Source organism: Calliphora vicina, chromosome 1 (genome assembly GCF_958450345.1).
Source record: "Calliphora vicina chromosome 1, idCalVici1.1, whole genome shotgun sequence".
NCBI lineage: Eukaryota > Metazoa > Arthropoda > Insecta > Diptera > Calliphoridae > Calliphora > Calliphora vicina.
Genome location: NC_088780.1, coordinates 10,922,341 through 10,941,023, shown reverse-complemented (window position 1 = coordinate 10,941,023; position 18,683 = coordinate 10,922,341). Strand labels below are relative to the sequence as shown.

At 23.7% G+C, this 18,683-nt stretch overlaps 1 protein-coding gene across 11 annotated transcripts in view; it reads right to left on the bottom strand.

Moving 5' to 3' along the window:
• The window catches only part of Dys (Dystrophin), a 576,591-nt gene that overhangs the window by 284,444 nt on the left and 273,464 nt on the right, over positions 1-18,683 (bottom strand). The window lies entirely within an intron of this gene.

Below are 18,683 nucleotides of genomic sequence, written 5' to 3'. Positions count from 1 at the left end.
CCTACAATGGGTCAAAATCGGGAAAAATATTTTTTAATACGAATTTTTTTTTCATCAAAAAATTTTTTCTGTTATAATTATTTTTTCCAAAAAAAAAAAATTTTAAAAAAAATGGAAAAACAATTAAAAAAATTAAATTTTGTTTACCTAAAAATATTTAAACAAATTTATTTTAAAGTATAATTTGGTGAAGGGTATATAAGATTCGGCACAGCCGAATATAGCTCTCTTACTTGTTTTTTTTTAATTTTTTCCCAAAATTTTAGATAACGTAAATTTTTTTTTTTAAAAAGTTTATAATCCTAACATTTTTATATAAAAATTTTAATATCGTTATTGATTTCTATAAAAAATTTTAGTAAAAAATTTCAATAACGCAATAAAAAATTTCAATATCGCAAAATTTTTACAGAATAATCTTCAAAATCATAAAATTGTACTATAAAAATTTTCAAATCGCAAAACTTTTATATAAAAAATACTTAATTTTTGTTCAAATCGTAATTTTTTTTTTTTTGAATTTTTGCAAAACATTTTCAATATCATAAAATTTTAAAAAATTTCAATATCGTAAAACTTTTATTTAAATTTTGTTTTATTTTTTCCCAAAATTTTAGATATCGTAAATTTTTTTTTTTAAATTTTTATATAAAAATTTTAATATCGTAATTGTTTTCTATAAAAAATGTTAGTATTATAAAATTTTCTATAAAAAATTTCAATATCGCAAAATTTTTATAGAATAATCTTCAAAATCATAAAATTGTACTATAAAAATGTTCAAATCGTAAAACTTTTATATAAAAGATACTCATTTTTGTTAAATTTTTGCCAAAATTTTTAATATCGTAAAATTTTTCTATACAAATTTTAATATCGTAAAAGTTTTTTTTAACAAATTTCAGTATCATAAAATTGTTTACAAAAAAAATTTAATACCGCAAAATTTTTAAAGAATAATCTTCGAATAATTTTAGCATAACAATTTTCAAATCATAAAAATTTTATATAATTTTTTTTTTTGAATTTTTTCAAAATTTTTTCCAAAATTTTCAATATTGTAAATTTTTTTTCTATAAAAATTTTAATATCGTAAAAGTTTTTTATAACAAATCTCAGTATCATAATAAAATTGTTTACAAAAAATTTCAATATCGTAAAAGGTTTAAAGAATAATTTTCGTAATCATAAACATTTTCAAATCATAAAACTTTTGTATAAAAAATACTTTATTTTTTTTAAATTTTTTTCAAAATTTTCAATTTTATAAATTTTTTTTTTATAAAAATTTTAATATCGTAAATATTTTCTATAACAAATTTTAGTGTCATAAAATTTTCTATAAAAAATTTCAATATCGTAAAAGTTTTACAGAAAAAAGTTTTCAAATCATAAAACTTTTATATAATTTTTTTAAAATTTTTTCCCAAAATTTTCAACATTTTTTTTCTATAAAAATTTTAATATCGTAAAAGTTTTTTATAACAAATATCGGTATCATAATAAAATTGTTTACGAAAAATTTCAATATCGTAAAAGTTTTAAAGAATAATCTTCGCAATCATAAAATGTTACCATAAACATTTTCAAATCATAAAACTTTTGCATAAAAAATACTTTATTTTTTAAAATTTTTTTTTCAAACTTTTCAATTTTCAAAATTTTTTTTTATAAAAATTTTAATATCGCCACTATTTTCTATAGGAATTTTAGTGTCATAAAATTTCCATATCGTAAAAGTTTTACAGAAAATAATATTCAAAATCATAAAATTGACTATAAAATCTTTCAAATCGTAAAATCTATATAAAAATGAAATGGTCCATGTATGTAATGGCATCACGTGAGAACGGCTGGAGCGATTTGGCTGATTTTTTTTATTCGATTCGAAATTTTCAGGATGGTTTGTAAGGAAAACAAGTAAGAGAGCTATATTCGGCTGTGCCGAAACTTATTTACCCTTCACCAAATTATACTTTAAAATAAATTTGTTTAAATATTTTTATGTAAACAAAATTAATTTTTTTTTTTAATTGTTTTTCAAAATTTTTTATCCAAATTTTTTTAAAATTTTTTTTTTTAATTTTTTTTTTTTAAAAAAAATTATGACAATAAAAATTGTTTGATGAAAAAAAAATTCGGGTTAAAAAATATTTTTCCCGATTTTGACCCATTGTAGGTCCAACTTACTATAACCTTATCTACATCGTTGCAATGGACTTTGAAATATCTATCAGTAGATATCCATATTGTCTATATTATTGACTTAGTAATCCAGATATAGATCAAAAATAGGTCAAAAATCGAGGTTGTCCCGATTTTTTGCTCATATCTCGGTTATTTATGGACCGATTTTGCTGATTTTAAATAGAAAACTTCTCGAAAGCATGTCTGACAGAATTATTGAAGATTTGGATCCCGAAGATATCTGGGGTCTTCAGAAAATTGATTTCAACAGACAGACAGACGGACATGGCTATATCGACTCCGCTATCTATAACGATTCAGAATATATATACTTTGTGGGGTCGCAAATGAAAAATGTAGAAATTACAAAAGGAATGACAAACTTATATATACCCTTGCCACTCATGATGAAGGGTATAAAAAAATTCAAAAATTCCGGGTAAAACTTGGGAAATATAGAGTCCAGTCAACTGTAATAAAAAAGCTCCCTAAAGTATGCAGTACAAATTTAGATATTTTATTTGCTAATAAAAAAGAACAGGCAGTTGTATGTGGGAAAAACTTGAAGAACTAACATTAGTAAATACTACCGGGCGAAGCCGGGGCAGTCAACTAGTTTTATATAAAAAATCCTTAATTTTTATAAAAATTTAAATGACGTAAAATTATTCTATCAATATCGCAATTTTTTACAGCAAAATCATGAAATTTTTAAAAATTTTTTAATTTTTCTACAAAAATTTTTATTGTAAATATGTAGGTAACATTTTTATCGTTATCTTTTTCAGTATCAACAAATTTGTTTAAAAAAAAATAATTTAAATATCTCTTTATTTTATTACCTTCCTAAAATTAAATTCTAATAGGAAAAAATATTTAAAATTATTTAAAATTTTCATGCTTTTTTTTTCTTTCACTTACTGTGTTATTGCTGTCATTAAAATTTATTTACTTCCACCCATAAAAGCTGCCATAAATTTCAGTGAAAAACTATTTTTATTCTAAACTTACTTAGAAACACACATTCATTTTCATACAGTAAAAACGAATATAAAAATATGTTTCCTGCTCTAGTAGTTGTAGAATTATTTTTTTTTAACCCTTTTGTTGCCATATATAGTTGTTGTATTTATATATTTATAGTTTAATATTCGCATATTTCATTTTAATAATGGAGAAAAAGACTAAATAAAATTTACACCATATAAATCTAAAAATTTACGCATAAAACACAACACCCTTGACAAGGGAGTGAAAGAGAGACTAAGGGACAGAGAATACGTTGTTAACCTAACCAAAAAATAATATAGTAAAATAAAAACGAATATTTTATTGCATACTTTTAGTTGCTACACAATATTATATTATTTTTATACATAAGAGAGAATGCAATGCATACAATTTTATGTTTTTGTTTTTCTGATAAATAAAAATATGCTATAAAATATATATAAAAAAAGAAATAGAAATTAAAAAAAATTTTTAACTTATTTTGTTCATATTAACTTTGTGAACACCAGAGAGGAAATACGCTGATGCCAGGGAATAATGAATGAATGAACAAAAAATATCCTAGACGTACCCAGTAATACTTTCACTAATATGAACATGAGCTGGGTTTGTTTTTAGCTGCAGCATTTATTATTTTTGCCAGTTTTTTTGTTCATGTTTTATAGAGTATTAAAATAAAAAAACTGGGGAAAAAACGCTATTTGTATCAGTAAAAAAAAAATAAAATAAAAGCTAAAGTAAAAAAAAGTAGCAGCAGCAAATATGATGATGCACAAGTGACTGGTTACACAGTCAGTGGTAGCGAGTGGTTGTGTGCAAAAACCACTGTCATATCATGAGTTTCGCGGTAATATTTTGTAGAGTTTTTACTTTTTATCACCATTTTTTATCTCTCTGTTTTACACATCCACACACACACATAAAAATATTTAATTCAAACTGACGAGGTTAAAAGTATGAAAACCAACCAAAACATTCAAATTCAATATAGACATAAACCACAAAGGAGGGAGTACAGTAGCTCACAGCAATGATTTTCTATATCATAAATTTTTTCTATAAAATATTTCAATATCGTAAAATTTTCTATAAAATTTAAAAAAAAATTTTTTCTAAAAAAAAATTTCAAATCGTATAATTTTTCTGTACAAAAATATCAATATCGTACAATTTTGCCCTAGAAATGTTCAATATAAACAAAATTTCATAACAAATTTTCAATATCGTAAAATTTTTTTAAAACTTTTCAACTACGATCAATTTTTCTATAATAATTTTTAAGTATCGTAAAATTGTCTATAAAAAATTTTCAATATCGTACAATTATTTAAAAAAAAATTCAATATGGTAAAATTTTTTATAGAACTTTTAAAATATGTTAAATTTTCTATAAAAATTTTTCAATATCGTAAAATTTCCAATATCATAAATTTTTTCTAAATCTTAGAAATCTTAGAAATCTTAAATTTATTTAAAAAAAAAATTTTAAATCTCATAATTTTTTTTAAGGAAAATTCAATATTTCTAATTCTTTCTGTAAAAAAATTCAATATCGTAAATTTTTTCTAAAAAAAATTTTAATCTCATAATTTTTCAATACAAGTTTTCAATGTCATAATTTTTTTTAATGAAAATTTTCAATATTTCAAATTCTTTCTGTAAAAAAATTCAATATTGTAAATTTTTCCTAAAAAAAATTTTAAATCTCAAAATTTTTTCAAAAAAAAATTTTAAATCTCAAAATTTTTCAATACAAATTTTCAAATTCCTAATGTTTTTAATGAAAATTTTCAATATTTCAAATTCTTTCTGTAAAATTTTTTTTTTACAAAAAAATTTCAAATTCTTTCTGTAAAAAAATTTTAAATTGGCAATATTTTCTATAAACATTTTTAAATATCGTAAAATTGTCGATCAAATAATTTCAATATCGTAAAATTTTCTATAAAAAAATTGTCAATATGTAAAAATTTTCTTAAAACTTTTTAAAAATGGTAAAATTTACTATACAAATTTTAAATATCGTAAACTTTTCGATAAAAAAATTTTAATATCGTAAAATTGTTTATACAATTTTTTCAATATGGTAAAATTTTCTATAGAATTTTTAAAATATTGTAAAATTTTCTGTAAAAAATTTTCAATATCGTAAATTTTTTTCTATAAAATGTTTAAAATCATACAAGAATTGTATACAATAGTTTCAATACATAATTAATTTATGAAAATGCCAATATCGTAATATCTTTCAATTAAATATAAAAAAAATTTCTATAAAAAATTTTCAATATCGTAAAATTTTCTATAAAAAATGTTTAAATATAATAAAAATTCTATAAACAATTTTCAATATCGTAAAAATTTGTATAAAAAATTTTTAATATCGTAAAAATTTGTATAAAAAATTCTCAATATCGTAAAATTTTCTATAAAAAATTTTCAAATTTTCTATAAAAATTTTTAAAAAACGTAAAATTTTCTACAAAAACATTTAATATAAATTTTTTCCAAAAAATTTTTCAATACAATATTTTCCAATATCATAATTTTTAAAAAAATTTTCAATATTTTTTTAATATTTCTGTAAAAAATTTCAATATCGTATAATTTTGCTCTAGAAATTTTCAATATCGTAAAATTTTCGAAAAAAAAAAATCAATATGGTTAATTTTTCTATAGAAATTTTTAAAAACGCAAAATTTTCTATAATAAATTTTCAATATCGTAAAATTAAAAAAAAAAAATATTTGTAAAATTTTCTATAAAAAATTTGGAATATCGTAAATTTTTTTCTATAAAATGTTCAAAATCATACAAGAATTGTATACAATAGTTTTAATATATAATTAATTGAAGAAAATGCCAATATCGTAAAATTTTCTATAAAAAATTTTCAAATTTTCTATAAACATTTTAAAAAAACGTAAAATTTTCTGCAAAAAAAAATTCAATATCACACAATTTTCTATAAAAAAATGTCAATATCTTTTTTTCTCTATAAAACTTTCAATATTATAAGTTTTTTTCCAAAAAATTTTTCAATACAAATATCCAATATCATAATTTTTTAAAGAAAATTTTCAATATTTCAAAATCTTTCTGTAAAAATTTCAATATTGTAGAAGCTTTTAGTAAAAAAATTAGTGTCGCGAATTCAATATCGAGAAATTTTTATAAAAATTGAGGACAAGAATGAGTCTCGAATTTCGGATACTATGTGAAGCGTATCCCAGAGAGAGCATTCTGCATCGATCGAAACAAATACTAATCGGAGGAGGCAAAGTCTGGACTATAAAGCGGGTTAGGCAAAACTTCCCAGCTACATCTTTTTAAATAGTTATTAACAGGTATTGCACCGTGTGGCCGGGCGTTGTCATGATAAAATATTACGATTTCATGCCAGGCCGCAAAAATAATTTTATCTTTTATAGCGTTCAAGCATCATTTCAGACATGCAAAATCGTCTTTCAGGATATCTCGGCTTCAATTCGTATGGTACCCAATTTCCCTGCTTTTGGTTGAAACCTGTTGCTTGCAAACATTTTTAAATTGCTGATTGAGTAGCTACCGATGATTTGCAAACTCTTATTGAGTTTGTTAACACTCTTCTTGGAATAATGCCTCCAATTCTTGATCTTCAAACTATTTTCGTTGGCCTGGACGATTTCTGAACCGAACAAACCATCTCTTTATTAAATTAAATTAAATTAAAAAAGTAAAGCAAAACTTCCCGCATATGACGCTATGTTGGCACAAAATTCGTTATTTTCGAAGCAAATCCCGCATTTTTAAGTCATACACCCTATAACATTGTCAATATCGTAAAAATATCCTGAATTTAAATTTAAAATTTTCAAAAACTCAAAATTTACACATAACAATTTTGAAATATCTTAAATATTTGTACAAAATTTTCAATATCCTAAAATTTATCTATAAAAGTAATAAATAAATAAACATTTTTTAAGTTTTTTTTGATTTTTTTTTCCATTTTAATTCCACAGTGATTTTTGAAACTATGTTCTGTATATAATTTTAAATACCATAACTATTGCCAGCGTGCTTTTCAATTGGAATTTTATCTTGGTTAGTGAATTTTACCTTTTTTTTACAATATTTCTATACACAACAGTCAGTCAGTCAGGTTGAAAAAAAAAAGGAATGAATGGCAAAGCATAAACCTAAAACGTTCTTTTATAATTTATAAAATAATTTGTAGCCTATGTTTAGGAGGAGAAAGAGAAGGCGGCTGGCTGACTTTTCTTTTTTAAAAACTAAAGAAAATTTTATCTTTAAATCTGTAACTGTAGTAATGGTGTCAAAATTTGTATGAAGAACAAAAAAAAAAAATATAAAAGAAAAGAAGAAATGTCGGTTTAAATTTTAATGGGGTTTTGTTGCTGCCTTTTTCTATGCAATTTTGTTAAGTAATGTTTGCTAAAGCAGATTTTTCGTTTTTGCTCTTCTGCTTTTTTTTTTTTTGCTGCTGACCCACATTTGTGCCAAGTCATCAGTTTAATGTTGGCATCTATTATTGCTGGCTTTTTTTGTGTGTGCAGGAGTTGTGTTGTTTTGAAATTGATGTTTTAATTTCTCTTTGTGAATATTGAACGGAATCACAAGAAGGAAGAGATTTTCTCGTTTTTTTGGAACAAACTGTTGCTAGTATTTTAAATGAGTTTTTTTTGGGAGGTTTGTTTTGTGATTTTCTGTTGCTTTTTGTAAAGGTTTAAGCCTTAAGGTAGGCTATGGAAATTTAATATTTATGGCAGCTTAAATTATGCAGCAAAAACATGTTTGTAATTAATTGGAATGTAGAGCAAATGTTAAATTTAATAATTTGAAAGGGTTTTAAAGTAATTACTGCAAGAAATTGCAATATTTTTATTAATAGCACCTAAAGGTATGCAATATTTATAGTTAATCACATAAAAGTTAATAAAAACAGAAAATTGCTTGAAAATGGCGGCATGTATACAAAGAGTGACCCAAATATGTTAAAAATTTTAACTTTTTTAAGAATTTATTTTCTGAATTGAAATTTAAAATTTAAGTTTCCTCATCTTAATTTCATTGCAATTATTTGTGTGCATAAATATGCTGCTGTGTATGTCATTTAATATTCCGTGTGTTATATACACCTTGAATATTGCAAAATTTATGATAAAATAATAATATAAACATCGATTGTTAAAACCAACACAAACCCTGGCACATTCACATACACAGCATTAATTCAATATTCTCAAAATACTCACAAATACAAAACCGTAGTCATGGTTTTTGCGCCTCTGCCATTCTGAGAGGCTGTAGGCAGATGTGGCTGTAAATGGGAGTGAATGATTTAAATTTAAACTTGTTAAACTTATTAAATTTGACCATAATGGATGAATGCACATATTAAGGATTCATTCAAACATACATACATTCTTCATACATTTTGTTGTGTTCACACACAACTACCATCATTCATTCACTTTCAATAAGTTTGTTTTTAACCCTACAATTGCCTAAAGAGCTGTCATTATCGCCACACAAATACAGTTATCCTCACAGATACAGTTATCCTCACAGATACAGTTATCCTCACACATACATATTTCTGGGCGAAAATGAGAGCAGAACGCAGCCATAAAAATAATTATAACGAAATGCTTTTTTTTAATTATATGCGTTAATAACAATAATAAGGTTAATAATGAGAGCGAACGTTTCACGTAATTAAATAAAAAGGGAGTTAAATATTTAAATTCCACAAAATATGGCAAAACAAAGAAGTGTATGGCAATTTTTTACAATAATAATTTTCCAGCGAAATATTAAAATATTGCAATTTAATAATATGAAAAAATACGTAATTGAAAATATTATAAAAAATTTTATGAATAATTCTGTAAAAAGTTTACGATATTGAAAATTTTTATAGAAAATTGTATTTATTTGTAATTTTAAATCAAAATATTGAATTTTTTTTTTTTAAATTTTTATTTTTAAAATTCATACGAATCATACAATATTATAAAAAATTTTATGATTTTTTTTTTAGGAATTCTGTAAAATGTTTACGATATTGAAAATTTTTATAGAAAATTGTATGAATGAAATATTTGTAATTTTAAATCAAAATATTGAATTTTTTTTTTAAAAAATTTTGAAATTTTTATTATTAAAATTCATACGAATCATAAAAATCATACAATATTATAAAAAATTGTATGATTTTTTTTTTAGCAATTCTGTAAAAAGTTTACGATATTGTAAACTTGAACAGAAAAATGTATGAATGAAACATTTTGAATTTTTAAATGAAATTTTGAAATTTTTTTTTTTAAATTTTAAAATGATTCATACAATATTATAAAAAACTTTATGATTTTTTTAATAATTCTTTAAAAAGTTTACGATATTGAAAAGTTGTATAGAAAATTGTATGAATGAAATATTTTTAATTTTTAAATGAAAATATTGAAAATTTTTTTTAAAAAATTTTAAAATTTTGGAATATAAATTTTGATAATTTGTGTAAAAAATATAAAAAAAACTACGATATTGAAATTTTTTTTAACAAATTTTATGAAACATATTTATAGAAAATTTATTGAAATTGAAAATTTTTTTTTCAATTTAGAAAATTTTTAACGAATACAGCATGAATTTTCAATTTTTTACAAAAAAAAAATACGATATTAAGAATTTTTAAGGAAAAATTGTAACGGATGTCACGATATTGATATTAATTTTACAAAAAAATTTTTTAGAATTTTTTAAAAAGTATTTCAAAAATTTTTTTTAAAAAATATTGAAATTTATTTTTAAATGATGAAAATGTTTTTAAAAACAAAATAACAGTTTTGAAAATTTCAAAATTTTTTTTAAAAAAATTTTAAATGAAAATTTTTATAAAAATAAAATAACAATTTTGTTTACGCCAAAAACAACACTTAGCGATTTTCCTCAGTTCCCTGCAATTCCTATTTTTCCTTAATATATATAAATGCAGAATGCTATGTGTTGCAGTACACTTCCAATTGTCATAAGTTCTAAATTAAAAATCAATAGTCATAAATACTTCTTTTTGGAGAGATACAATTCTACCTCTAACCTGTTCAGTTCGATATCCTAATCCTATTGTTCCTTATGGTAAGAATCCACCTTTCAAATAATTTAATAAATAATTAGAAAATTCCTAATTCATTTGTTTTATTCCTTCCTTTTCGTTTCATATTGTTTTTTAAATTATTCTGAGTACAAAATCTAAACGATTTTGTTTCGGCTCAGAGAGTTTGAACATCTCTTCCAATTATCCAGCCTTTCCCCCTTCACCAAACTTCTCACCTCAACAAATTTTGATAATTGGTGTAAAAAATACAAAAAAACTACGATATTGAAAACTTTTTTTTAAACTGATTTTATGATATATAGGTATTTTTAGAAAATTTGTATATAAAAATTTTACGATTTTAAATTTAAAAAAAATTTAGATAAAAAAAATTTTATAAAAAAAACTTTTTTCAATTCAGAAAATTTGTAATGAATACAGTATGAATTTAAAATTTTTTACAAAAACGATATTAAGAATTTTTAAGGAAAATTGTAACGGATGTCACGATTTTGATATTAATTTTACAAAAAAATAAATTCTTTAGAATTTAAAATTTTTTACAAAAAAAAAAATACGATATTAAGAATTTTTAAGGAAAATTGTAACGGATGTCACGATTTTGATATTAATTTTACAAAAAAATAAATTCTTTAGAATTTTTTAAAAAATATTTCAAAATTTTTTAAAAAATATTTCAAAATTTTTTAAAAAAAAATTTTGAAATTTATTTTTAAATGATGAAAATGTTTTTAAAAACAAAATAACAGTTTTGATAATTTGAAAATTTCAAAATTTTTTTTAAAAAAGTTTTAAATGAAAATTTTTATAAAAATAAAATAACAATTTTGATAATTTGTGTAAAAAATACAAAAAAAACTACGATATTGAAAAAATTTATGATATAGTATATTGAAAATATTTACTGAAATTGAAAATTTGTATATTAAATTTAAAAAAAAAAAATTAGATATTAAAATGTTCATAGAAAATTTTTCAATTTATAATTTTTAACGAATATTCGAATTTTTTATAAATTAATTTTTACGATATTAAGAATTTTTAAGGAAAAATTGTAACAGATATCACGGTCTTGTTGTTAATTTTACAAAAAAAAAATTCTTTAAATTTTTTATAAACAAATTTACGATAGAAAAGTTTTATGCAAAAATTTGACGATATTGAAATTTGGTATAGAAAATCTTCAGAATTGAAAATTTGTACGGACAAACACGTTTAAAAAAAAAATATAGAAAATTACGGTTTTGAAAATCAAAATTTTTTAGAACAATTTTATGATATTAAAAATATAGTAGAACTTTTACGCTAAAATTGTTTAAAAATAATTCAATTAAGTGATATGGCGTAAAAAAAAAATATATAGGACTTTCATTCAGTACCTTTAAAATTACCTGTAGGAGAACACATTTGATCCATAAAAGTGGTACATACCTTAAATGAAAAAAATACATTGATTTATTATTATAATAATTAAGAGAAATTTATGAAATATTTTTCAAAAATAAGCTGACAATTTTCTTAGAAAACTTTTAAATAAATAATAAAATTTTATAAAACTAGTAAACCACAATAGTGTCTTAGCTAAATTAAGGTTTAAAACTCTACCAAACATGATTAATTGTGAAATATTCAACATCTTTGTCTTTATCCACCTGCACATTTAATACCATTTAGTACTAGTATTTTACCCAGTATTGAAATACAACAAAATGGAAATATTCCCTTAAAACCCCTTTATGCCAGTTGAATTTTTAAACACTTGACAAATTTGGGTAATTATTTTCAGGAGGCAACAACCAAACAGCAACTGCACAAAAGCAGCAATAAAATTAAGCCAAAACAGCCACAAAATATTAAGATAGAAACGAAAACAAATTCCAAGTAATTTATCACTAAACCAATATCAACAAACGTATGCAGGAGGAATACACAACTCCTGGGGTTTTTTTTACTTTGCTGCTGGGAAACCAAAAGCAAACATTTTCTAATCATCAGCTGAAAAATGGAGAACCAGAACAACAGACTGTAAAACATGTTTATTACACTCATACTGGGATAAAGGTAAGATAGGAATCCTTAAATACACACTCAGAAACACACACCGGCAAACAATTTTAAATAGAAAGAGAGAAGGTAAACAAGCCAGTCATCTCATCCATTCTTGTAGGTTCCTCATATACCTAGATGATGGGAACGAACACACTTCAAAAATTATTGGTAACAACACAATGAATTTAATTCGAGCAACAGGAAGTAAAAACTACAGGGTGTTGCTAGACAAGGTGTTTTTAAAAGATTTATAGATAGTAATTCCACGGTAATTTTACTGTAAATATCATAGTTATAGAAACTTTAAAATAAATAGCATATTTTGAAAAACTTGAATATAAATAGTAACTTCTGAGAAACTTGACTATAAATAATAAGTTTTGGGAAACTCGACAATAATAGAAAATTTTGGGAATCTTGACTATAAATAGCAACTTTTAGCAAACTTGACTATAAATAGCAACTTTTTGAAATCTTGACTACAAATAGCAACTTTTTGAAATCTTGACTACAAATAGCAAATTTAGGGAATATTGAATATAAATAGCAAATTTCTTGGAACTTGGCTATAAATAGCAACTTTTAAAATATTGACTATAAATAGCAACATTTGGGAATCTTAACTATAAATAGCAAGTTTTGGGAAACTTGACTATAAATAGCAACTTTTGGGAATCTTGACTATAATAGAAAATTTTGGGTAAATTTGACTATAAATAGCAAATTTTGCGAATCTTGACTATAAAAAGCAAACTTTTTGGTAACATGACTATAAATAGCAACTTTTAGAAAACTTGACTATAAATAGCAAATTTTGGGAATCTTGACTATAAATACCAAATTTTGGGAATCTTGAATATAAAAAGCAACTTTTTGGAAACATGACTATAAATAGCAACTTTTAGCAAACTTGACTATAAATAGCAACTTTTTGAAATCTTGACTACAAATAGCAACTTTAGGGAATATTGACTATAAATAGCAACTTTTGAAATCTTGACTATAAATAGCAAATTTCTTGGAACTTGGCTATAAATAGAAACTTTTGGGAATCTTAACTATAAATAGAAACTTTTGGGAATCTTGACTATAAATAGCAAGTTTTTTGAAACTTGACTATAAATAGCAAATTTTGGGAATATTGACTATAAATAGCAAATTTCTTGGAACTTGACTATAAACAGCAACTTTTAAAATATTGACTATAAATAGCAACTTTTGGGAATCTTAACTATAAATAGCAAGTTTTGGGAAACTTGACTATAAATATCAACTTTTGTGAATCTTGACTATAATAGAAAATTTTGGGTAAATTTGACTATAAATAGCAAATTTTGCGAATCTTGACTATAAATAGCAACTTTTTGGAAACATGACTATAAATAGCAACTTTTAGAAAACTTGACTATAAATAGAAAATTTTGGGAATCTTGAATATAAATAGCAAATTTTGGGAATCTTGAATATAAATAGCAACTTTTTGGAAACATGACTATAAATAGCAACTTTTTGCAAACTTGACTATAAATAGCAACTTTTGGAAATCTTGACTACAAATAGCAACTTTAGGGAATATTGACTATAAATAGCAACTTTTGAAATATTGACTATAAATAGCAAATTTCTTGGAACTTGGCTATAAATAGCTACTTTTAAAATCTTGACTAAAAATAGCAACTTTTGGGAATATTAACTATAAATCGCAAATTTTGGGAATCTTGACTATAAATAGCAACTTTTGGAAATCTTGACTACAAATAGCAACTTTAGGGAATATTGACTATAAATAGCAACTTTTGAAATTGAAATAGCAAATTTCTTGGAACTTGGCTATAAATAGCAACTTTTAAAATATTGACTATAAATAGCAACATTTGGGAATCTTAACTATAAATAGCAAGTTTTGGGAAACTTGACTATAAATAGCAACTTTTGGGAATCTTGACTATAATAGAAAATTTTGGGTAAATTTGACTATAAATAGCAAATTTTGCGAATCTTGACTATAAAAAGCAAACTTTTTGGTAACATGACTATAAATAGCAACTTTTAGAAAACTTGACTATAAATAGCAAATTTTGGGAATCTTGACTATAAATACCAAATTTTGGGAATCTTGAATATAAAAAGCAACTTTTTGGAAACATGACTATAAATAGCAACTTTTAGCAAACTTGACTATAAATAGCAACTTTTTGAAATCTTGACTACAAATAGCAACTTTAGGGAATATTGACTATAAATAGCAACTTTTGAAATCTTGACTATAAATAGCAAATTTCTTGGAACTTGGCTATAAATAGAAACTTTTGGGAATCTTAACTATAAATAGAAACTTTTGGGAATCTTGACTATAAATAGCAAGTTTTTTGAAACTTGACTATAAATAGCAAATTTTGGGAATATTGACTATAAATAGCAAATTTCTTGGAACTTGACTATAAACAGCAACTTTTAAAATATTGACTATAAATAGCAACTTTTGGGAATCTTAACTATAAATAGCAAGTTTTGGGAAACTTGACTATAAATATCAACTTTTGTGAATCTTGACTATAATAGAAAATTTTGGGTAAATTTGACTATAAATAGCAAATTTTGCGAATCTTGACTATAAATAGCAACTTTTTGGAAACATGACTATAAATAGCAACTTTTAGAAAACTTGACTATAAATAGAAAATTTTGGGAATCTTGAATATAAATAGCAAATTTTGGGAATCTTGAATATAAATAGCAACTTTTTGGAAACATGACTATAAATAGCAACTTTTTGCAAACTTGACTATAAATAGCAACTTTTGGAAATCTTGACTACAAATAGCAACTTTAGGGAATATTGACTATAAATAGCAACTTTTGAAATATTGACTATAAATAGCAAATTTCTTGGAACTTGGCTATAAATAGCTACTTTTAAAATATTGACTATAAATAGCAACTTTTGGGATTCTTAACTATAAATAGCAAATTTTGGGAAACTTTACTATAAATAGCTACTTTTTGGAAACTTAACTATAAATAGCAAATTTTGGGAATCTTGACTATAAATAGCAAATTTTTTGAAACATGACTATAATTTTTTTGGAAACTTGACTATAAATGCAACTTTTTGCAAACTTGACTATAAATAGCAACTTTTGGAAATCTTGACTACAAATAGCAACTTTAGGGAATATTGACTATAAATAGCAACTTTTGAAATATTGACTATAAATAGCAAATTTCTTGGAACTTGGCTATAAATAGCTACTTTTAAAATCTTGACTAAAAAATAGCAACTTTTGGGAATATTAACTATAAATCGCAAATTTTGGGAATCTTGACTATAAATAGCAACTTTTGGAAATCTTGACTACAAATAGCAACTTTAGGGAATATTGACTATAAATAGCAACTTTTGAAATTGAAATAGCAAATTTCTTGGAACTTGGCTATAAATAGCAACTTTTAAAATATTGACTATAAATAGCAAGTTTTGGGAATCTTAACTATAAATAGCTAATTTTGGGAATCTTGACTATTAATAGCAACTTTTTGGAAACATGACTATAAATAGCAACTTTTAGAAAACTTGACTATAAATAGCAAATTTTGGGAATCTTGACTATAATAGAAAATTTTGGGAAACTTGACTACAAATAGCAACTTTAGGGAATATTGACTATAAATAGCAACTTTTGAAATCTTGAAATAGCAAATTTCTTGGAACTTGGCTATAAATAGCAACTTTTAAAATATTGACTATAAATAGCAACTTTTGGGAATCTTAACTATAAATAGCTAATTTTGGGAATCTTGACTATTAATAGCAACTTTTTGGAAACATGACTATAAATAGCAACTTTTAGAAAACTTGACTATAAATAGCAAATTTTGGGAATCTTGACTATAATATAAAATTTTGGGAAACTTGACTACAAATAGCAACTTTAGAGAATATTGACTATAAATAGCAACTTTTGAAATCTTGACTATAAATAGCAAATTTCTTGGAACTTGGCTATAAATAGCAACTTTTAAAATATTGACTATAAATAGCAACTTTTGGGATTCTTAACTATAAATAGCAAATTTTGGGAAACTTTACTATAAATAGCTACTTTTTGGAAACTTGACTATAAATAGCAAATTTTGGGAATCTTGACTATAAATAGCAAATTTTTTGAAACATGACTATAATTTTTTTGGAAACTTGACTATAAATAGCAACTTTTTGCAAACTTGACTATAAATAGCAACTTTTGGAAATCTTGACTACAAATAGCAACTTTAGGGAATATTGACTATAAATAGCAACTTTTGAAATATTGACTATAAATAGCAAATTTCTTGGAACTTGGCTATAAATAGCTACTTTTAAAATCTTGACTAAAAAATAGCAACTTTTGGGAATATTAACTATAAATCGCAAATTTTGGGAATCTTGACTATAAATAGCAACTTTTGGAAATCTTGACTACAAATAGCAACTTTAGGGAATATTGACTATAAATAGCAACTTTTGAAATTGAAATAGCAAATTTCTTGGAACTTGGCTATAAATAGCAACTTTTAAAATATTGACTATAAATAGCAAGTTTTGGGAATCTTAACTATAAATAGCTAATTTTGGGAATCTTGACTATTAATAGCAACTTTTTGGAAACATGACTATAAATAGCAACTTTTAGAAAACTTGACTATAAATAGCAAATTTTGGGAATCTTGACTATAATAGAAAATTTTGGGAAACTTGACTACAAATAGCAACTTTAGGGAATATTGACTATAAATAGCAACTTTTGAAATCTTGAAATAGCAAATTTCTTGGAACTTGGCTATAAATAGCAACTTTTAAAATATTGACTATAAATAGCAACTTTTGGGAATCTTAACTATAAATAGCTAATTTTGGGAATCTTGACTATTAATAGCAACTTTTTGGAAACATGACTATAAATAGCAACTTTTAGAAAACTTGACTATAAATAGCAAATTTTGGGAATCTTGACTATAATATAAAATTTTGGGAAACTTGACTACAAATAGCAACTTTAGAGAATATTGACTATAAATAGCAACTTTTGAAATCTTGACTATAAATAGCAAATTTCTTGGAACTTGGCTATAAATAGCAACTTTTAAAATATTGACTATAAATAGCAACTTTTGGGATTCTTAACTATAAATAGCAAATTTTGGGAAACTTTACTATAAATAGCTACTTTTTGGAAACTTGACTATAAATAGCAAATTTTGGGAATCTTGACTATAAATAGCAAATTTTTTGAAACATGACTATAATTTTTTTGGAAACTTGACTATAAATAGCAACTTTACTATAAATAGCAACTTTTGGGAATCTTGACTATAAATAGCAAATTTTGGGAAACTCGACTAATAGAAAATTTTGGGAAACTTCACTATAAATAGCCAATTTTGGGAAGCTTGACAATAAATAGCAACCATTTGGAAAGTGACTATAAATAGCAGTTTTTGGGAATCTTAACTATAAATAGCAACTTTTTGGAAATAGCAACTTTTAGAAAAATTTCCTATAAATAACAAATTTTTTTGAAAATTTGCTACAAATAGCAATTACTGTGAAGAACAAACAACGGGATATTATCCTTTAAACAATAACCCAAATACCATTCAATCAAACAATCACTTTGATCACTAATCAATCTAAGAGAGAAAATAAATCAATATTATGACAACCCTATCAATTTGTCAAAGAATTGACAGCTGAAGTTGTAGCACCATCACTTTTCCACAAACCCTGACTGCTGGCTGGCTCATCAAAACAAATATTAATAAAGACGATAATGATAACGACGATGAGTGTAATGATGATGATTTTGATAGAACCATGTTGCTGTTCACTTTTTGTCAGTTTAAAATACACCAGCATCATAGTCATATCAGCAACACCTCCATGCTACCCACCACCCATCCACCCACAACATTCTCATCATCCTCAAACAAACAGAGTACTTTAATTTTTGATGAATTTCATGTAGTGTGGTAGAACAACATAAAACCGACAACAAAAAAAAAAAAAGACTAGAAAACCTGGGTCCATCTACAAACAAGTACTTTCATCATATTGTGGGTTGTTTTGGGCTGGCAATGAGAAAGTAAAAGAGTTTTGAATTTGAATTTTGTAAAACTGCTGTAGATGTGGGCTAATCATGATTTATGATGTGACCATTAATAAAAAGAACAACTCTCTCAGTCTCTTGCAGCTCTTCCGTTTCCCAGCAATTGAGGGAAACAAATCAGCAGAGCTACAAAAAAAAAATAAACAATTGTACAATGATGGTTGTTAGTT